The sequence below is a fragment of the Ursus americanus genome, chromosome 32 (genome assembly GCF_024610735.1).
Source record: "Ursus americanus isolate L20-20 chromosome 32, mUrsAme1.1.p, whole genome shotgun sequence".
Taxonomy (NCBI): domain Eukaryota; kingdom Metazoa; phylum Chordata; class Mammalia; order Carnivora; family Ursidae; genus Ursus; species Ursus americanus.
Genome location: NC_142158.1, coordinates 2,547,583 through 2,563,792, shown reverse-complemented (window position 1 = coordinate 2,563,792; position 16,210 = coordinate 2,547,583). Strand labels below are relative to the sequence as shown.

The following is a 16,210-nucleotide window of genomic DNA, read 5'->3' as shown; positions in this document are numbered from 1 at the left end:
CAGCGTGCTCAGAAAGTTTGCACGGAGAAGCAGAAAAGCAGCAGGACTCCTTAGGGCTGTCCCATTCATTAGAAGGAAAACGTGTCACCTGTTTGTGCAATGTCCAAACACTGCCCTCGAAATAGTGCCCGCCACACCGGCACCTGTGGGAAGAGAAGGCAGGGCTGGTTTGCCGACTGCTCGGCTGAGGATTCGGGTTTGGGTCCGGCATCACGCAGGGCAGGGGAGGAATCCGTCCAGAGACAAGCATGTTCTCAGGGAAGGAAGGACTCCGCCGTTGGCGGCACGTCTCGGTGCCGACGCCCGCAGCCCCGCTGTTCGGGCCCTTTCCTAACCGTACGCCCGGAGTCAGCCTCTTTTTCCACCGAAGCCGTCTCCCGGCTCTTTCACTCGTGTCCCCGTGTTCCTGGCTCGGCCGATTTCCTTTATTCCGGTTGAGGAGCTCCCACGCGCCCGCTCTCGGCGTGGAGAACCCCGGGCTCCGGCCGACGCCCCCTAGCGGTCGGAGGCGTGCGAGCGGCGGGCCTGACTCCCACTGCGGGGCTGCGGGGCTGCGGGGCTGCGGGGCTGCGGGGCTGCGGGGCTGCGGGGCTGCGGGGCTGCGGGGCTGCGGGGCTGCGGGGCCGGGGATCTGCTCCGGCCTCGCCCCCGCGCGCCCACTCCGTGCAGGTGACAGGAGCACGGGCTTCTGCTTCGTACAAAGCAGGGGCCTTTGCGAGGAAACAAGGCTTTATACGCTCCTTAAAAGGCCTGGGTCGTGAAAAGAGCCGGGAAAGTGCTGAGAGCCACGTTTCCCCGGTTTTAAACATAGAAGGAAAGGAGGGAGGGTCATAGTAAAGGTCGGTTATAGTTATATACACCCAAACATGAGTAGTACCAAAAATATTTTACTAAATATTTAATATATTCAGAGTGTAGCTTAGTATGTGTGGCTCGTTGGTCTAGGGGTATGATTCTCGCTTAGGGTGCGAGAGGTCCCGGGTTCAAATCCCGGACGAGCCCGTCTTTTGTTGACCTCCCGTCGCTCAATTTTTACCGACTCATTGTTAAACTCACACAGCTCAAACGCACACAGCTGCCCTCCCACTGAACTGTTACACCTTCATGTAGAAATGTGCAGGCTGCGCGTGCGCTCAGCCCCAAGAAGTAACTTGGTAACTCGCAAGAGACCAGCACTTTTCCATTTTACCTTTTATTCCGTGTTCCATCAGCTCTGAAGTGATTCTTGCAAAGGCTCATGTTCCTGGTTCTTCTAGACGATGGTCGCATCTCGATTCAGTGTCGTCCACCATTCATGCTTTTTTTTTTTTTTTTTTTAATGGAAAAATGAAACCGTGAGCTATAGGGTTGGGGTTTTGGCAATTTTTGTACCAGAGATTTCGGCTTTCCTCGTTAGCATAGCGTTGACTATTCCCCCATCTTTCAGGAGACTGGGGTTCTGCTTCCTTATTGGGAAGGGGCACTTTCTCTCGCCTCCTGCAGAGATGTTGGTGCACTCTTTAAGCATGTATTTGTTTAGCATCTATTAGATTTAATGAACTTCTGCAGTCAGTGGTAGACAAAACATAAAAAAAATAAACTGGATCCTGTATTTCGGGGTTGTCAAATATTTTATATTAAAATGAAATCGCACCTCCCCTCCCTTATCTGTGTGTGTAAGCCTTGATGGTGGAGAAGTAAAAAAAAATTTCAGATAATGCTTATATGCTTGGCTTTCATGTCGTCCCCCTTGTAAAACAAAAACAAAGAAAATCCAGAATCCTGTGGCCCTAGCAGTCTCAAACAGAATGTGTACGTCCTCATAATAAATTGGGGGAGGCGCTTTTCTAACTGCCCGGCTAGCTCAGTCGGTAGAGCATGAGACTCTTAATCTCAGGGTCGTGGGTTCGAGCCCCACGTTGGGCGGTAGCTTTTACTTTTTTTTTTCATTGTTTTTTCTTAACCATATTTCTGCACATTCAGAAGTGAGGTCTCCCACCACTGTCAAACAAGAGGAATTTTGGAGATCAACACTTTTAAGGTGTGGAATTATGGAATCATGGTGAGTGGCCACGGTCAAGGGCTCCGCTGAGCTACTCCGGCCTGCTCTCTTAATCTTGCAAACTTTAGGCTTGTCGCCCCCTGGTGGGAATGCATTTTTCTGACCTAGTGGAGATTTTAATACCACAAGTCTGTCGTAAGCCATGGACGCTGTATATTTAAACTCCTCGAATGATTCTGAAGCACTACCCCCACGAAAAAGGGTTTGGGATATGGGGAGAAGGATGCAGAGATGTTGGAAAAGGTAAAGGCTGAAGGTGGAGAAAACAATTCAAACACAGGAATAGTCTGATGGGCAGCAATGTCTGCACAGAGTTTTGAGAATGGCAACTCCACTTTCTAGCCCAAGCAAGTGTCATTTTTTTTCTTTTATTGTTTGTTTCTGAAGTAGAGTTGAGTGATTCATCAGTTGCATAAAACACGCAGTGCTCATTACATCACCCAGTTACCCCCTCCCCCCTCCCCTCCAGCAACCCTCAGTTTGTTTCCTAGAGTTACGAGTCTCTTACGGGTTCCCTCCTCTCTGATTTCGTCTTATTTTATTGGGAGATGAATTTGCTATTACCACTACCTCACACACCCGTCCGCTCCTGTTCGCCCACACCTAGACAGCACAGCGTACCTCCTAAAAGACAATGCCGTTTCCAACCTTTCGTCCCTTCATGATGAGGAAGAACTAGAACCAAACAACCCACAATAGATTGCAATTCCCTACAAAGTGACATCTAAAGATTTAGGCTTCTTTTTCAAAATCCAAACTGCATTTCTATCTCCAACTCGTCTGAACTCTCCACCCTGTCGAAAAAACCGGCCGGTCCAGCCACCGGTGTTCGTTCACTTCGTGCCTACCATGTACCCTTTTCACTTCTACAGTCTGTGCTGGTTGTGGACGAGGTCAGCTCAGCTCTGAGCACGGGCAATACTATCCCAGATAGGAGTGGATTTTGCTATTACTGAGTGGCTTGAAAATCATTCCCACGGTCAACTGACCAAGACTTTTTTGTGAGATTTCCCTGTCCCTCTGTGGAAATTCCACCATGCCTGTCTTCCTTCATCATTCCTTTGAAGCCTTCCTGGGTTACTAGCATGTACTGACAAAATGCCCATGGCCACAATAGTTTAGAAAGCACACTCGTGCATACCTCTTCATTGATTCTAAAAGCACAACTAGCCATATGCGGTCCTCTCTTCGCTAACGTTGTCCTAATGTTCTCTTCAGGCCTCAGGACAATCCAGTGGAAATGCTCTAACTCGGGGATCCGAATCTGGCTGTACAGGTAAATCACCATCAAAAATGTGGTTCCTGGGCCCCTTCTCAGCCCCTGTGAAGCGGAATCTCCGATGGTTCAGAAGCCCGCACTTTTGAGGTGGTTCTCTCTATTCTAACGTGATGGAGACGGCAAGTTGGCTGCCCGGTCAGGCCAGAATTCCACGGGGAGCCAATGTCTATGGGAAACACTGGTTCTCGGTGTGTAACATCAGCTTTTGGGTTCACAAACTTGATGTTATGGGTTTTTCTGCCTCTCTCTCCCCCTCCCTCTTCCCAGTTCGGGTAAACTCTGGAAGGATGAGGTGCTAATGACCAACAATGAAACACACTCAGCCATTTATTCATTCTACACATGTACTGATCACTCCTATGTGTCAGGCATTGTTTTGGGTGTTTGGGATTTATCAGTGAACAAAGCAAAGATCCCTGCCCCCTGCAGTCTATGGAGGGAGGTAGACAATAGCAAATAAACATACAAGTCAACAACACTTGGTGTTAGAATGTGGTCAGAGTGCTGGGAACAGGGGAGGCATGTTACAGTATCAAACAGGGTTGTCGGTTAGGTGTCCTGAAGGTGACGTTTGAGCACAGAGGAGCCACAATGTTATTTTCAAGAGTTTCTAAATGGAGGAATCAGGCAGAGCCGCAGGCAAAATCATGTTTGCGGTAGTGTGGCTGGAACAGAATGTTTGAAGAGAAAGTAGTAGGAGGCGGAGGTAAAAACATGTGAGGCCTCACAGGCGTTGTAAGGACTCCGAACTGGGTGAGACAAGAAGTCTCTGGAATTTCCGTGCAGAAGACTAGCAGGATCTAATCTGCCTGGCTGCTGTGTTGGGAACAGATCTCAAGGGGACAGTGGTAGAAACAAGGATACCTGTTAGGAGGCTCCTGGCGACCAAAAGTGTCAAGTCAGACCAGAGTGGTCACAGGAGTGGGGAAGTAACCGGATTTCTGGGTATATCTGGAAGGCTGTCCCAGGGCCTGCCTGGTGATCGTGAATGGGGATGTGAAGACAGTCAAGAATCACTTTAAGTCAGAATTCCAGCTTTATAAACTTACGCCGAGAAACAACTTAGGGCGCTGTGTGTGTGTGTGTGTGTGTGTGTGTGTGTTATAATTGCCCTCAAATTTAGGAAGGCTAAATTCATATGAAAGGTTGTCTAGTGTATGAGCAAAAAGAGATGGTGAGATTGTTTTTGTTGTGAACACCTGATACTGCTTGCTGTCTGCCCCCCAAGACTGCCTCGAACCCTGGGATATCCACACTATTGGAAGGTGCCCACTTCCGGGCACGATGGCGTCACCACAGATTCCACTCTCCAGCCTCTCCCAACCAAACCTTCCTTTTTTCTTTACCCAGGACCCTGAATATTGTCATTAATAGATCACTGGGTCCATATGACATTATATTTCATTCTAAAACTCTTCCGTATTTTGCCTGTTTAGACGAGTCACAGCTGTAAGTCCGGCACAGGGAATCACAAGATTTAAACTAGGTGGACTCCCTAGTGTTTGGAGATACTGTCGTTATGTACACAATGAAACCAGGAAATTCATGAACAAGAAGTAACTTTCCTAGAAGGGTAACACTGAGCCTTGACTGTTCTCCAAGTCTCCTTTAACAAGACAAGGAATCTTTCAAATCAGCCGACATACACATTTATAGTAAGCGCCTTTCTCGTGTTAGATACTTAAAATGAAAACACACACCATGGTCCGTGCCTTCAAGAAGGCTGTCTTACCCAGTGGGTGGAAGTATCTGATCCGATGAGAATAAATGCTCAGCTGTGTTTTAACTGTCTGGCCCTAGGAAATGAAGGGACTTGATGTGACTGATTTAAAAGCAGGTGATGGTGACAGGACTGGATAGTTAAGAAATCAGCGTTTACCAAGTAAAATCAAAGGAACGAAGACCTTATATCTGATTCATAGAGACATTCTACCAACTAGACAGAACGACCAGCGAGCACTTCCAGACCACATGTTGTAGATATTAAGATGCCCCAAGTCTATGGTAAAGCCTCAACTCCCTCTCCTCAGCCTGTAGCCTCTACTTAATGTTTTGATTTCCCGGGTGCCAGGAGCACTGTCATGGGTTGTCCTGGGTAGAACTAGTATTACTAATATCAATAAGCCACATATCCTTCTGTCAATGAACTTACTGGATTTCTGGCTTAAAAACAACTTTTGGGTTGCTTGGAACAGATGGCTTTTTCCTGGTTTTACAGCTCCTTGTCTGTATTTAAAAATTGAATTGCTGAACCTAAGACCTGTGGCAGCATCTCCAAGGCCACGTTTGTCCCTGAGCTTGGTCCTGAGCACCAGCTAACCCAACTCCTTTGAAGCAAAGGCGTCCTTGATGAAAGGAGGTTAGGAAGGGCCTGGGTTGGGTGTCTTATTATGCTCGGGCTGCCAGAACAAGACACCATACACTGGGGGGCTTAAACAGCAGAAATATACTTTCTCAGTTCTTGAGGTTGAGAAGCCCAAGATCAAGGGGCCAGCTGATTCCGTCTCTGTAAGAGCTCTCTCCTTGGTTCGCAGAAGGCCACCTTCTCATTGTGTCCTCACGCAGAAGAGAGGGGCGAGCGCTCTTCTTGTAAGGACACTAATCCTAGTGCATCAGGGCTCCACCCTTATGACCTCAGTTAACTAGAATTCCTTCCTTTTCCAGGTACAGCCACACTGAGGGTTCAGTGTAAACTTCAGTAAAGCTTTAACATATGAATTTGGGGGGGGGGGGTGACACAGTTCAGTCTGTGGGAGGGGAACAACAACAACAACAACAAAAAAAACCCCCACCTAAAACACAAGATGGCATTTGGAATTCAGAAACTTCTCCAGCACGTGGTAAGTACTCAAATACTTGTTGAGTGAATGATTTAGCTGCATTGTCTTTATGACTCTCAACACAATCTTTTATACATATAACACTATATAATAAATACTACTAAATTAACTAAAAAGCCATCTTACAGGGGCTTTTCCTCAGGACAGATAATCTGGAAGTAGAATGCACAGACTCTGTTCATAACTAGAGCCTGAATGGTACTGGACTAAGCCAGAGGTGAATAAAAAGCCAGACATCAGTAAAGTGAGGGGCTGCCGACGAGTCTATAGAAGCCTAGAGATAAATCTGAACTTGGGAGGTCAGTCGCAGAAAAAAAGCAAAGGGAGACAAAACCACAATGTTGTGAACATACGGTTCTAGTTTCGCCTGTTCAGGGAAGGAGATAACAGCATTCCGCAGTCAAATGTGCTTCCGGAAGCCTCGGGGAGGTGAGCTGAGGAAAGACTGGAGGAAGGCAGGGGCTTAATCCTGTTTCCAGGGCGGACTCGGAAACCTGTTAGAGGCCGGGCCATAGGTTGAGGAGAGAGCAAGTATCCTACTCAAGAATGGTTATCTGCCCCGGCGCCCCGGGGACAACCGCCTAGGCATTCCAGAAACAAGAGACAGTGTCACTTTCTGAACAGGAGATGAAGAGGAAAATGTAACCGAATGACCTCAGCCACTTTCAGAGACTAGAACTCAGAGATCTTCTGCACTCATGACTAGATTCCAGGGTGAGCCTCTGGGAAAGAGGCCTCAACTGTCCTGTAACAAAGAACAAGGAAACCGATCCATTCATGTTGAGTGTAAAGGTTAAAATAACGAGCCTGTCAGTCACCAGTCTCATTAAGGATAAAGCACTGCCCCCAATGCTTAGTGCTTCTGTGAATAATCCTAGGATCTGAGTGGAAGAAATAGTATCCAAAAAAGTTAGCTGTGTCTGGGAAGGTCCCTCATAGGCCCCCTTCTAGGAACATGTCTTCTCACTGGAAATGTATCAGCGTTCAGTGTCAACAGACTCAAAGCAGGCTTCAGAAAGGGAACGCGGTAAAATAAAGTCAGAAAAGGGATACCTCTCCCTAATACCTGTAAGAATCCAAGTGGGAGACAAGAAACTGCCTTCCACAGATCTTGGCTAATGACTCGGTAGGTGTTTAAAAAAAAGGTGAGGGGGGAGCTCCAGCTAACAGGCTTGCCCAGGGAGGTGGGACACGAGTCGGGATAGGCCTGAGGGAGCCATGTTGTAATAAGGCTTCTCGAGGGAGAAGGGGGACTGTATGAAAAGCAGTGTAGCCAAGAGGACTGGGAACAATCAGATAATGAGTTCTCACATTCAGCTTTCATTTACCTTCCACCAAATTTGTCTGTAACCCGAAGTCCTCTGCCAGTTCTCTACGCTGTACCTTTTCTCCAGAGCAGTCAGCCAGACTCCCCGATTCCCCTCGTGCGTGTGGTTGCAGGGTTCACCATCAACAGGTGAAGGTATCACACAGATCGTCGGACGTCAGGATACACCGTGACCGGGTTTCTTAGCAATAAACTCTTGGATAAGTTACCTCTTTGATAATACTAATTCCTACGTCATACAGTGTCACAAGAGCTACCTATGACCATTCTTTCATTCACTGAAATTTATGACGCACTGATAACAATGACCACTTACAGAGACCTCACGGCACTGAAGGCACCACGCCCTGTGCTCAAGAGCCTGCGACGAACGCGTCAGCACCCAGGGTCCCTGGCCTCGGTCAGTAAAGTGTGCGTGATGCCTAGTACCTGTCAGGTACTGGACACGTTAGACTCTTTGTCCAGATGGTTATCTAATGTGGGGCAAAGTTTTACAGACTTTCCTTTACTTTTCTTACATTTTCTTACATTTCTAACTCTTTCAGCTTTTCCCTTCCTCAAGCTTACACTTCCAAGTATCGAATACCACTTCCAGAAATCATGGAGGAAAGAGAAGTTACAAATCAATTAAAAAAAAAAACAAAAAACTCAAGGTAAAAAAATGTTAAATTTTATTTTGAGAAACTCCTGGAAATACTTAACATCTGTTGGTACTTTAACCATCTTATGACAGTCTTCATGCGAGATATCTGCAGCCAGTCTACACAGTGTACCAGAGGCGAAAAGACCTACCTTAGGGCAGGGCCTGTATCGGCAAATAGGACTAGTTTAGTTTAGCCTTGGTCAGTCATCTTCACTACCTGCGTCTCAGCACATAAGTGCATAATCAACTGGAGTCTAGGGTTCAAAGAATTCCAGGACTTTTTCTAAAAAAAAACCCAAATGTTTACATTAGAATACACTTTTATTAAATAACAGAGGTTCCATTAACTTAAATACCTTCAAAGCTACAACCATTAACTCCATGACCTACTCAAACTTATTCTTTGAGCTTTTAAATTTTGACAGTTTCTGGGGACAGAGACTGTCTCATTTATTGCTATGTGGTCCAAGCACTTAGCACACATTCAGTACCTGGATAGTCAGTGCCCGAAACATGTTTGTGACTGTAAAGGTCCCTGGTGTGTACGTACTGCCGCCTTTCCTTAACTTTATCTCAAAACTCCAGTAGCTGACTTTTCATTCAATGATGACTGCTGAGCCCAATGTAAAAAAAAAAAAAAAAAAAAAAAATCAAGTAATGCGAAGTCTTTGCTTACATATATATGCATGATCCTGGAATCAATGAAAAATGCCTCTAGTTTTGTCAAAAGTGATTTTTATCAATCTCCTCTTCAAAATTACTGTCTAGAGAATTTACTCCATCTAGGAGGGCTTCCTTAATTAATCTTACTCAAATCTGATCACTTATGCAGTCTAAATTCCATGTACCTGTATTTTTTGTGACGTTGTTTGGGACCTGTGGTTTTAAGGATTAAACTGTTGCCCTTATGCTTCATATGGTGTGTTCTGGAACGTACCACTCTGAATTACCCAAAGGTGGGGCCCAGATGAAAATCTGTCAGAGTCCCCTGGGAGGGTTCCCCTGCTCAAACCGCTGGGGGTGGGATGGAGCAGTGCACCCCACACACTTTGCTTTACAAATGCTATTTCATTTCATAATCACAATAATTCCCCTAAGGATCCATATTATCTTTATTATCATCATCCCCATTTTGCATAGGGCACAAGAAAGTTCAAGAGGTCACACAGCTAGGATGAGACAGGATTCAAAAGTGGTCTGAACATTAATAATGTGTTCTAAACATTAATAATGAAGTAGCAGAAAGAGAAATTAAGAAAATAATCCCATTTACAATTTCACCAAAAAGAATAACATACCTAGGAATAAATTTAACCAAGGAAGTGAAAGACCTGTACTCTGAAAACTATAAAACACTGATGAAAGATACTGAGGATGACACAAACAAATAGAAAGATCTTCCATGCCGGTGGATTGAAAGAATTAATATTGTTAAAATGTCCATACTACTCAAAGTAATCTACAGATTTAATGCAATCCCTATCAAACACCAAAAGCATTTTCATAGAACTAGAACAAAATACACTAAAATTTGTATAGAACCACAAAAGACTAGACATTCCAAAAACAAACCCACATTTTTATGGCCAGTTAATCTATGACAAAAGAGGTAAGACTATACAATGGGAAAAAGTCTCCTCAGTAAATGGTGTGGGGAGAACTGGACAGCTACATGCAGAAGGATGAAACTGGACCACTTTCTAACACCACACACAGAAATAAACTCAAAATGGATTAAAGACCTAAATGTGAGACAGGAAACCATAAAACTCCTAGAAGAAAACAAAGGTAGTGATTTCTCTCACATCGGACTGAGTAACATTTTTCTAGATATATCTCCTTAAGCAAGGGAAACAAAAGCAAAAATGAACAATTGGGACTGTGCCAAATAAAAAAGCATTTGCACAGTGAAAGAAACCATCAACAAAATGAAAAAGCAGTCTACTAAATGGGAAAAGATATTTGCAAATGATATATTTAATAAGGAGTTAGTATCCAAACTATGTGAAGAACTTACACAATTTAACACCCCAAAAATAATCCAATTAAAAATGGACAGAGGACCCAAATCGACCTTTTTCCAAAGAAGACATACAAATGGCCACCAGACACATGAAAAGATGCTCAGCATCGCTCATCACCAGGGAAATGCAAATCAAAAGCACAATGAGACATCACCTCACACCTGTCAGAACGGCTAGCATCAAAAAGACAAGAAATAACAAGTGTTGGTGAGGATGTGGAGAAAAAGGAACCTTCATGCACTGTTTGTAGGAATGCAGACTGGTGCAACCACTGCCCAAAACAGGATGGAGGTTCCTCAAAAAATTAAAAATAGAAATACCATATGACCCAGTAATTTCACTCCTGGGTATTAACCCAAAGAAAATGAAAACACTAATCTGAAAAGATACATCCGCCCCTACATTTGTAGTAGCGTTATTTCCAATAGCCAAATTATGGAAGCAACCCAGTCCATCAACAGATGAGGGGATAAAGAAGATGAGATACATAGGTGCACATACAATGGAATATTACTCATAAAAAAAGTCATAAAAAAGAATGAGGGCACCTGGGTGGCTCAGTCAGTTAGGTGGCTGCCTTTGGCTCAGGTCATGATCCCAGGGTCCTGAAATCCTGTCCTTGGAGGGCTCCCTGCTGGGAGTGGGCTTCTACCTCTGCCTCTCCTCCCCCTTAATCTGTCTCTCTCAAATAATAAATAAAATCTTAAAAAAAAAAGGAAAAAAAGAATGAGGCCTTGTCATTTGTGACAACATGGATGGACCTGGAGGGTATAGTTCTAAGTGAAATAAGTGAGAGAGACAAATACCACATGATTTCACTTATAAGTGGACTCTGAAGACGAAACAAACAAACAAACAAACAAAAAGCAGACTTTTAAATACAGAGAACAAACCAGCTGTTGCCAGGGGGAGGGGGTGGGGGCATGAGTGAAAGAGCTACAGGGAAGTAAGAGGTACAAACTTCCAGTTATAAAATTAAGTCAGGGAGATGAAAAGTACAGCATAGGGAATACAGTCAATAATATTGTGCTGATGTCTGGTGACAGATGGTGACACTCGTCCTCCTGAGCAATGAGTAATGCTGAATTATTATGTTGTACCCCTGAAACTAACATAACACTGCTAATTATACGTCAATTAAAAAACCAAAACCAAGTGGCCTTAATGGCTCCAAACCCCTTGCTTTCCATTACATCACACACACTACTGAATAATCTGCCACGCTGCTGTAATTTCTACCAGCGAAATTCGTTAGTTACTTTTAACTCGTGTTCAACAGGCCCTGCCTATAGGAAGTACTACAACACAGTTACGCCGCGAACACACGTCACAGGGGGGCCGAGCCGTCCCCGGGACACCGGCGCCCGGCACCGGCCTCAGCACCGCGCCGCCCCGCACGTGGCCGCAAGCCGGGGCTCCAACCTCGCGGGGCCTCGGGCCAGCAGGCGCGCAGGGAGCCCTACCGCGGGGACAACGGAAGGAGCGACCTGTGGCGCGGCAGCGCGGGCCCCATTAAAACGAGGGGACACTTATCTGGCGGATAATGCGGCGGCGAGCTCGGCCGCGGGTGTCCGACCGGGGGGCCCCGGGAGCTCAGCAGCCCCGCCCAGCGGCCGCACTTCGCGCCCCGCCCTCCCACCACGTGACCGCCGCCCACCACGTGACCCCGCCCGCCAAGCTCCCAGCAGTCCGCTTCCTGGCCGCGGGCTCCGGCAGCTGGTGGGACAGCAGCTCCGCGACCCAACCCGCCCGGAGCGCTCGGGCCGCGGGGGGCAGGTGAAGAAGCCGAGAAAAGTGAAAGAGGGGGCGAGGGCCTCCGGATGGGATCCCAACGCGGCCGTCGGGGCGCAGCCACACAGAGACGCCCTCTGGCCGAGGGGCGCCCCCGCGCGCTTTGGTTTTCGAGGGGAGCCTGCGAGCCGTCCCACCCCCACCTCCGGAGTCCCCTGGCGCTCTCTGGAGCCCGGGAGTGCGGAGCGCCCACGGCACCGGCGCCCGCGGCGTCCCGTACCGCCTGCGGGGCTCAGAACACGCGAGGCCCAGGCTCTCCTCTCGCCGCGTTAAGGGAGCGGGGCAGAGAGGTGGGGAGGTGGACCCGAATTCCTCCCCCAGCTGTGTCGAAGCAACCTTAGGAAGGAGACCAAAAGGACACCACTTTCCTGCTTCTTGCCGTTTTCACATGGAGTTATATTTTATTTTGAGGATATACAGAAAAGAATTGTATATAATTATATAATATATTCACAAGATTCTTCACCTACAAGAATACAGGTGGTACACACATCTCAGAATCCCTCAAATCTACTGCCTGTACCCTCCCCTCTCCCTCCAAGGCTCGCTTAAGGCCTGTCTTTTCAATCTCTGTCTGAATCGTCTTTAATACGGAGCGGAACAAAATGAAGGACTTCTTTTTTTTTTTTTTTTTTTTACATTCGTATAAGTGTCATACATTTAACTTTTTGAAAGGTGTACTTTGAGAAAATGGAGAATACTAACTACATCTACAAAATGACTTAGTCAATCGGGCTTGGGGAGGAAACAAAATTTTATATTTAATTCATTCAGACCCCTCTTCAAATAGATGTTTCATAAAGACTTGAGGAGGTTAATGGCCAAATTAAGCCATGAGCAACTTGCTTTTAATTCTTATTCAGAAAAGAAATCTTTCTTTGTGCCACAGATGGTCTCAATGTTCTACGTGCACAAGGAGGATCGTTTGCCTTATGTGTATGGTTCCATTATAGGACAATAATGATGGCTAATGGAACATGAAGAATAAAACAGATTCCTGATGTCAGACGCCACTTCAGATCGATTTCATTAACAAAGAGAGTAGTGGACCTTTTGAGATTCAGACAGTCCTGTCTGAACTAGAAAACTAGACTAAAACCTCACGTTTTGCAAAATTAACTAGTATTTGAATGGCATTACTTTTTACCTCGTATTAGGATAGAGAATTTAAAAACGTTGTTTTAGCTCCCTATCGATAGGTTTTTGCTGAGTTTAGAATTAGTGTGATGATCTGGTTTATCTACAAAGACTAATTTCAATTAAATATCATTTTAGTATGGTTTGGGAAAGTTTAACCCTATACTTCTTTTCTTCCTCCTCCTTCTCTTAATTATCCTGTTAGAATTGCATATTGAAGCACTTCAAATCCTATTTATAAGTTGAGTCAAAATTCGGTAAATTCATTCCTCATAATAAAAGGTGCTCATTGATAAGTTCTAATCCGTTCCCGTGTCTCATTTCATTTTCCTTTTTGAAAACCAGCGGATGCTCCCGTTTTCTCCTTCCAGGGCAGTGGACCTTTGAGTGTCACTTCCGAGGAGGTGCTGGATTATTATTAAAAAAAAAAAAAAAAAAAAAAAAAAGTGGACGCGGCTAGGACAGACCTGTGAACAGCGCGGCTGGGTCCACAACTCGCACCTACAGGCTCCCAACCTCGCGCACAGATGGCATTCTCTACGAGTACACGCGGCAGTGTGATTCCTTCGATAGCTCAGTTGGTAGAGCGGAGGACTGTAGTGGAAGCTCTTCAGGCATCCTTAGGTCGCTGGTTCGAATCCGGCTCGAAGGAGTTCGTGTTTTGTAACTTTTTTTTTATCCCCATCATATAAAGGCGTATCTCAGCTACATAAATCCTCGATGTGCATCTACTAAGACTATTCCCGATGTACAGCCAATCCAATTTTTAAAATTACTAATTTCTGTAACAATGACTAACACGCGCGATCAGACTTCCACCCCATAGTTTCCATACAATACAGCTGGGGGCCGCCGAGAAATAGCGCGCTCTGACGAGGCGGAGCAGAGGCAGCCCCGCTGGGCTAGGGGGCTGCAGACGCGTCTCCGCTCCCCCACCCGGGATCCGGAACCCAGGGAGGAAGTACGCTACCTGCGTAAGGACATGACCTGAGGGTAATTGGTGGGACACGCGCGCCCCCTGGTGGGCTTAGAGTCCCGCGTCTCTGGAAAGGAGTTTTTCCAGGTGAAGAATGCCGAGCTGAGGGCAGCTGGCTGGTCTCAGGGCGGGATGACATTCAGGGGCACTACTACTCCTTCTCGGTTTAATTCTGTAACAGGGTTTTCAATCCTGGTTGAGAAAAGTTTGTGGGTATAGAATCACCTGGGCAGGATTTTCTACCCATTTGGGGAATTAGCTCAAAAGATAGAGCTTTCTCTTAACAATAGAAAGCATTTGTTAATTTTGGGCCAATCTCATTAAGATATATGAATCCCACTTCTCCCCTGTCTCAAAAATGTGATGCCAAGCACCTATGGAAGAGTCCTCAACTACAAAGATATTACATCAAAGTACAAAGAATTGTGTGAGAATTTTGTCCCTGGCAATTTTTTGTATTTTCCTTCCTATGCTTCAGAGCTTTTATTTTTTAATGATTCTGAAACTTTGGTGTATGTCAGAACACAGAAGCCCAGGCTTCTGGAATTGGGGTAGTGTTTTGAGAACCACTCCCTAAAATGTATTGGAAACTATACCTAATTATTAAGGACTGAACATTGGTCTAAACTGATAGCTCCTGCTTAACTTCTTGCTTTTTGAAAGCGAACTCGGGCAAAAGAGTAAAGAAGAAAAATGATCCAATTTTCTTTTCAAAGATAACATTTGGGCTTTGGATGCAAAGTTTATTAGATAGTCCTGGGCTGAGCTTCTCCCTAAGGCACCACAGAGATTCTCCACCCTCCCATAATGGGCCCATATTCTGCCATAGTCCAGTATCAGTATCAGCATTATCACCACCACCTGCAAAGACGCAGCCAGACGACCCCAGAAGAGGAAGAGTATTCACGTAGGTATTAAATTAATTATTAAATTAATGCATGTATTTGAAAAAAAAAACACATTTCAAACATACCTACACATTATATGACTCTTCACCATGTCATTAAGAAATGGGGATCATTCGTTTCTGTTTTAAGAACTTGAGGTTGCCCTCAATAGGTCGGACATGTGAGAAATAGATTCCGAGAATAAAAAGGTAATATTAATGCATAAATAATTGAAGCGCAGATTTGTAAATCCACCTGGCAGGGACTGATACTCAAATATGCAAAAAGTTTGAGAAATCCTAAAGAACTCAACCATGCCTGTCCTAGCACTTTCTGAAGACGAAGGAACAACAGAGAGCGTGCCTTTTGCAGGAAAGGCCACCCTTGTTAGGAAATGCGTGCTGCGCCCAGCTGGTGATGTTTTAGCTCGGTATTTAGAGGATCGTTGAGTACAGGCCGACGGGTAAGAGAACATAAAAGTGGAGAATGCGGGCATCGATCCCGCTACCTCTCGCATGCTAAGCGAGCGCTCTACCATTTGAGCTAATTCCCCGCCCTGACGCGCGGCCGCGCCTCTCTTACCCACGTTGACATCCGGCGGCAATTTGGGGCGCGCCGCCACCTCTTCGCGGCGGCGTTGACCACAGGAACCAAGGGCGGGGCAGCAGAGCAGTAGGGATTCCGGCCCTCGGCGCCACCTGCCACCTGTCCTACAGTTCTGGATCCTGTCGGTACAAGACCTCAGAGGGCGGCGGAGTCCGGGCCAGGGAGGCCTCGGAAACCCTCGTCTTAGAAACCGGGCAAGAATTCAACCTGGAATCCTAACGAGGAACCAGGAAGCTGGAAGGAATTGCAGGCGCATCCAGGAGGAAAAACCAAGTTTCTCAAGCAATGAGGCTCGGTTTTGGCCTTCGCAATAGTTCCTGAAGTCCCTGCACCCCTAAAATTTCCACCAGTTGACTCTCCTGGCTCCAGAAACAAATTCTCCGGAGTCCCTATAGATGCCCCTTAGGATCCGCTGTCTGGCTTTAAAAAAAAAAAAAAATCACCGTTCCTGGACACATGGCCACGAGGGGGCGCGCGTCCCAGTGAATTTCTCCTTTCTGGCTTCTGTAGTCCGGAGTTTGTTCAAGGGTGTATAAGTTACGTTTTATTTTTCCAAGGTAAACATTACTAGGATGCTGAGATAATTATGACTGCAGGTTTAGATCCAGAGTCTTTGCAAAAAGACAAAGGTAGTATTCGAGTCTTTTTCTTCTGGACCT

The 16,210-nt window shown here is 46.0% G+C and overlaps 4 non-coding genes across 4 annotated transcripts; 3 read left to right on the top strand and 1 right to left on the bottom strand.

Annotated features, from left to right (window-relative positions):
• Positions 1 to 930: 930 nt before the first annotated feature.
• Positions 931 to 1,002, top strand: TRNAP-AGG (transfer RNA proline (anticodon AGG)). The gene has a single exon. It is a non-coding gene; the product is annotated as a tRNA-Pro (tRNA).
• Positions 1,003 to 1,832: 830 nt separating this feature from the next.
• Positions 1,833 to 1,905, top strand: TRNAK-CUU (transfer RNA lysine (anticodon CUU)). Its single transcript has one exon. It is a non-coding gene; the product is annotated as a tRNA-Lys (tRNA).
• Positions 1,906 to 13,645: 11,740 nt separating this feature from the next.
• Positions 13,646 to 13,734, top strand: TRNAY-GUA (transfer RNA tyrosine (anticodon GUA)). The gene is given in 2 exon segments: positions 13,646 to 13,682; positions 13,699 to 13,734. It is a non-coding gene; the product is annotated as a tRNA-Tyr (tRNA).
• Positions 13,735 to 15,425: 1,691 nt separating this feature from the next.
• On the bottom strand, positions 15,426 to 15,498 carry TRNAA-AGC (transfer RNA alanine (anticodon AGC)). The gene has a single exon. It is a non-coding gene; the product is annotated as a tRNA-Ala (tRNA).
• Between the last annotated feature and the right edge of the window lie 712 nt (positions 15,499 to 16,210).